The sequence below is a fragment of the Otolemur garnettii genome, unplaced genomic scaffold (genome assembly GCF_000181295.1).
Source record: "Otolemur garnettii isolate 467f Iridium unplaced genomic scaffold, OtoGar3 scaffold00052, whole genome shotgun sequence".
Taxonomy (NCBI): Eukaryota; Metazoa; Chordata; class Mammalia; order Primates; family Galagidae; genus Otolemur; species Otolemur garnettii.
Genome location: NW_003852447.1, coordinates 11,541,936 through 11,547,813, shown reverse-complemented (window position 1 = coordinate 11,547,813; position 5,878 = coordinate 11,541,936). Strand labels below are relative to the sequence as shown.

The window sequence follows — 5,878 nt, the reverse complement described above, 5'->3', positions numbered from 1 at the left end:
CACCATCAGTTCTCATGTGGGAAATATAATGATTGAAAAAACTATAAGAAAAAACAACTGGATAAAATGAGTAGGAGATAAGTGCTAATATTTATTCTAACCTCTTAATGGGGCGTATAGCATGTACTATGCAATTCTCAAAAGTAAGACAAGCAAGATTCCTGCTCTATGCAACTTACATGAAGTTGGAGGAAACAAAAAAATAACATAAATAATAATAAATAAAAGAAGTACCAGAAATGTTAGACACTATCAAGGAATTTGCAGAGAACGTTGGAATAGAAAGTGACTGAGTCGATAATTTATAATAGATTGGATCGAAGAGGGGCAGGCAAGGAAGGCTTCCCTGAGGAAGGGATAATTTGGCTGTGATCTGAGTGACCAGAAGGACCAGGAACAGAAAGCAGGTAAGCGAAGGCTAGGGTCTGATTGCAGAAATAAGCAGGTGGAGTGCAAAGATGCCAAGCCTGGCAGTGGTGCAGTGAACAAGGCTGAGAATTATGAGCTGAGGTTGTAAAATTGCAGACCAGTGTAAGGTGTTTGGATTTGGTTTTTAGTGTGACATGAAGCCATTGGAGAGACTTAAGAACAAGAGTGATATTATCAGGTGTGTGTTTTAAAGGGATAATTGACAGCTTTATGGGGGATGAATTTTAGAAATGCCTGATAGCAAGCAGAGAAAACCTGCAACCCTCCAGGTTAGGGATGACAGTGGCTTCAACCAGCGTTCACTAAGAAAGCAGTTTCAATGAGAAAGAGGGGCAGGAGTCAGATGCGAGAGGGAAGAGGCAGCCAGGGCCGGTGTGGGAGCAGGGGCAGCCGGCACCCTCTCGGCCTATGTGCTTTGAATGTGAGGTACACATAACGGAAATGAGGAGTGTTATAATCCTGCTTCTGGAAAGATTGTCAAGATTTTCAGAGAAGAAAAATGGGTTTAAAGGAGAAAATGAGTTGATTTCAGAAAGAGAGAGTTTAAAATTTGAAAGAAAAAAGAATAAGGAAAGCCTATAAAGATAGTACTTGAAATGTCAACCTTTCCATAGTTTAATCCATGAATAAGCAATTTCTTTTGGCTTTGGAAGAAGAGTGTGCATGATGTTAAAATAAATAACAATGGGACATAAAGCCCAGTGACGTTAATTTGGACCACTAGAGCTTTAGTCATCATTACGGAGCTTGTAGGTCAATGCTGATGACTATTTCTTGCATCAGCTGTCACTGGGCCCTCTTTGGGTCTCAGTTGAACTGAGCAGAAAAGTCAGAATGTAAGAAGATCAAAGCAAAAACTAAGTAAAACAAAACAACAACAATAAGAAGAAGAACAGTAACAGATATTTTTCCTAAGAATTTTCCTTCCGAACCGGAGCAGTTTATGGCAATAGGCTGAAAAACAATGTACTCTGGGCAAGAAACCAGTGAAACCGAAGGCCGTTCTGAATGTGAAATTCATGCTGAAGAGTAATTTAAAGTCCTTTGTTATAATTCATTAATATACATTTCCAGAAATAGAAGAAACTCTTGCAGCTGTAATAGCAGCCGTAGCCCACAGGGTGGACACATCTTTTGGCTTGTCTCCCCCCAAAGATAAGGAGAGTTGAACCTCGATGGTGTGTGTTTTCTTTTGAGGATGTTCTCTTAAGTAAAATTAATTTTTCAAGGCTCTATCTTGCTTCCTTTAATAGATCTTTTCTGGGAGCTATACTAAGGAGTGTAATATTGGGGTGGCATCATATGAGCATATTGTCGTTCATTTCTGACAACGTACCTTGATAATTATTCCTGATTAGATACACCTTTTGTTTCACAATCATTAAGGTCTGCCAAATGTCTAGTCTCAGAAACTACCATATTACCGATAAGAAATTGGAGAGATATTTATATTAGCTGGGAAATGGGACCAGAATATGCTCAAAATCAGTATCATCTAGGACTATATGTGTATGAGGTTCATGGTTGTCACTGGAAGGAAGAGACTGAGCCTATAATCTTGACTCTTGCACTAAATCCACTAGCCCTTTGGAAGACAGTGTGTGGGGGTGGGTGAGGGGAGATGTTTACAAATTCTCCCAGCCCAGTCTGCTACTTGTTTTTTAAAGCTCCCAGGACTTCTAGATGTTATTTTTTCCATAATAAGCAAATGATAGGTGAATTTTTATGGCCTGGGGGTTGGTGTGAATCTCATTCATGGTCTGCTTCACTGTACTACCGTTAAGACTTGAAAGTGTATATGCCATCTCTAATTGGAACTCCCAGGCAGAAATGATGCCATCAGGGAACTTAAAATATGTGGCCATATGAATCACCCCGCAGACCAACCATATTGCTATAAAGCAAATAATTTACATTTAAATAACTTATCTGCATTCACCTAATTTAAAAGTAATCTTTATTCTTTTTCAACTAATCCCCAAACTTATGGACTGGCTTGATCATATTTGTGCAATAAAATTGAAATTTTCAGATATGGTAGGTAATCAATTTTAGTCACCTCATCTGCGTTTCCAATCTCATTACAGATTGCAATTTTCAGTGCAGATTACATGATGACCCATCAGTGGCTTTGTTGTTTCCGAATTACCGATTCCTTGCCGACTGCCAGATAAGAACAAAGCCTATGCATCAGCCTGACAGCTTGCAAACAGAAAATGGGCTTGTAGGATTGGATTTAAATCCCAGGTGTAGGGGATAATTATCACATCACTCATGCAGTAACTGAAAAATGGTATTTCAACAAGAAAAATTACATTCCTTTTATAGTGCCAACAGAAATCATTATTTGAGGCTTCACACTGATTCACTGTATCATTACACGTGCACTGTACTCATTAAATGTAATGTTTGTTGCAACATAAAAAAGTTATTGTTTTAGGTGCTTTGGTGGAGCAGGTAGCTTAAATTTAAGGTTTGTGGAACCTTGATGCTGTAGAGGTCGTTTGGACTCTAATATATACCGTGCAAGAGAAATGACAAGCCAGACGCAGAGCTTTTCAACCGGCTCCTATTACAGGAGGCGTGGATGGATCGTACAAAGAAAATGGAGTATAAATCTTTTGTTTCAAAACCCCCCAGCCATTTAACCCTACAGTCTGTCCAGAGGAAGAGGACAAGTAATGATTCAAATCTCGACAGAGCAGTGCTGAATGGTGCATATTTTACCATTAGCTCGGAAATCACTGAAGCCCAACATATACGTTCTAAAGAACAGAGGGACAGAGACCGTATTCATTTGAAAAATCATTAAAGGAGACAGTGGCAAACACACTGGAAATGCACGCCTCGCCCCTGGCGTTGGGGCGGTCGCCCCCAAGGCTGCGGTTGTTTCCCAGTGACCGAGCAAGCAGCCCAATGATGAGAGTGGGAATCGGCAGAGTGGTGTCGTGTGTAGGTGCGGAAGGCTACGTGTTAACTGCTGAGAGCAACAGCCCACACTGTATTGGTCGGAGCCTTCGTTCCGTTTATGGCCAATTGGCTTTCTCATTAAGAAGATCAAAATAGTGAAAGAAGAGGGTGCCGTCATATTTACTATAGTCTTGCCTGGGCTCTGAGAGGAGGCACTAACTATTTGGTAAATAGATAGGTAAGTAGGTGGATAGAATTTTACGTGTCAGCTTAGAGTATCTTGCCTGGAATTCTTATTTTGAGCCTCTCTTCCAGGTGCACAGAAAGACCTTTTTAAAAGAGGCTTAAAGTACAATTGTAAAGAAGTGAAATGTCTCTTTCTAATCTTGGATTCCTCTCACCGCTGTAGTCTTTTGTCTTAGCAATCTTTTCAGGGTACATACCAATACTGAGGCAGGGCTGGTATGTGGAAGCCAGGCGAGGCTTCCTAGTCTCTCTTTAGGCTCAGGAAGGCAGTGGGAGCAACAGAAACAGTTTCCTAAGAGCTGGTTTCTATCCCCTTGTATCCTAATAGAAAATGCACCTAACAGACTTTGGAATGGTGTGTGCTGACCTGCTGCCTGCTTTCAGGGAGCCTACCCTCTAGTTGGAAAAGAACATGAAAATTAGAAATAAAGAGTAACACGAGGTTACCAGCGTTAGTGGTTAAAGACTATCAGGGTCATAGATCCCGCAGAGGCGGCAGTAACCCCAGCTTAAAGAAGCCGCACTCTGCAGAGAGGCAATAAAGGAAGAGAAGTCTCTAAATAAACCAGAGAGAGGACGGAGGGGACTGCAGCAGTAAAATTTTCTGTAATGATAAGACCAAACTTATGGGGTACTTTCCTAGATATAAGGCTTTCAAAAACCAGGGGCAGGCGTGTTGCGGGTACTTAAATCACGTTAATGGGAACTTTAATCATAACATTTACGTACACTTTTTATCTAAGGCACAGTGCTAAGCACCTAAGATGACTTCTCTCATTTAATTCTCAGACCAGTCCTATGAGGTTGTTATCACACCATTTCAAACAAGTAGAGATAGAGAGAGGGAGGGGTTAAGGAATCTGCCCTAGAGATGAAACCTGAATTTGAACCAAGCCTGTCTTTCTACAGAGCCTGTACTCTTACTCCCTGGACTATAAAATTATAATGCTTTCACGGTAGATGAGAAACCTGAAATTTTTGAAAAGTCCTTTTTGTTCTCATGTACAAAGCTAACATCACCTAACCCAGTCAATTTACCAACTCAAATCTATCACAGCTACTAAATAAATAGGCATTGTGTTGATGGCCGTTTTAAAATAATGATTGGGGCATCCAATTAATGGTCAAAAAACCACACATCTTATGTGTGGGTCAAATCTTAACTTTTTTTTTTTTTAAATAAACTCTGAGCTCCAGTTATACCACTATTTAAACTGTGTGTTGTTGGTGGCATTCAGTTCTGTTTTTTGAAATGCAAAGCATAGCCCATTCCACCCACTCGGAAACTCAGCACACTTAAAAGAGATAAGTCCCTTTGCAAAGATGCCTTAGAGGAATATTTTCCCCAGGCTTAATCAGGGAGAACAATATGGGGTTGGTTCTGGATCAGGTGGTCATATTAGCGAATGCATTAAAATGCAGGCTGACAAACAAGACCAAATGCACAATTACCATTCTGTTCTGCTTCTGACAGTACTGTGGAGAATGAGATTTCTCCGTATTTGTGCCAACGGGGGCCTTACATGGCATGGTTTAATTGAGGGTCACCATGTGGCTGAGCTGGAGATTGTAAACTGTGTTCAGAAATTAAGACTGACCAGACACAAATGTCATTTCTCACCTGCGTGGTCCTTGTAATACACAGGCCAGATTTTGCACATGATAATCCGGGTACCTTCTCAGCACCCTGTCTCTGTCCCACTTCCCATGCAGCTCCTAGTTTAGTACAAAACCCAGCAGCCACATTCATCTGAGAATCCCTGTGCAGGGAGGTTGATCAAATGCTTCCCCTATGTGAATAAATTGGCTGCGCCCAGAGTAAGAAAATCTGCTGTGTATTCTTGAAAGGAATGTGATCAGAGCATGTGTGATTTACAAACTATCCAGATTTTCATTGAGACATGAAAATAAATGGATTTTATCCCCATCGCAGCTCGGCTCATTCTCCTGGGGCTGGAGGGGTTGCCTGTTCGGCCCTGTGGCATGCCCTTGTGAGCGCTGTGAGAAAGCAGCTGCTTACATTACCTGGGAGAACTCCCTTAAAAGCCTCTCTTGCTCTAAAGAGCTTGGCTGCTTAATTTTGTTTTTCTTGAACTCGTTAGATGTCGCCTGTTGGTGCTGCCTCCTGCTGCCTCATTGTTCACTGCTGGGCTGTGCAGCGTCTCCATGCTTGGGAAAGGTGCTGAACAAATTGCACAGAGGATGTCTCTTTGGGTGAGAGTCTGGGCCAGGCTGGGAAGATCACAGAACATTTAGCAACTGGCATGCCTCTAGCCTGGGAGGTGGGAGTAGG

General features: G+C 41.5%; 1 pseudogene; it reads left to right on the top strand.

Moving 5' to 3' along the window:
* The first annotated feature begins 3,267 nt into the window (after positions 1 to 3,267).
* Positions 3,268 to 5,878, top strand: part of LOC100967095 — an 81,290-nt pseudogene continuing 78,679 nt past the window's right edge.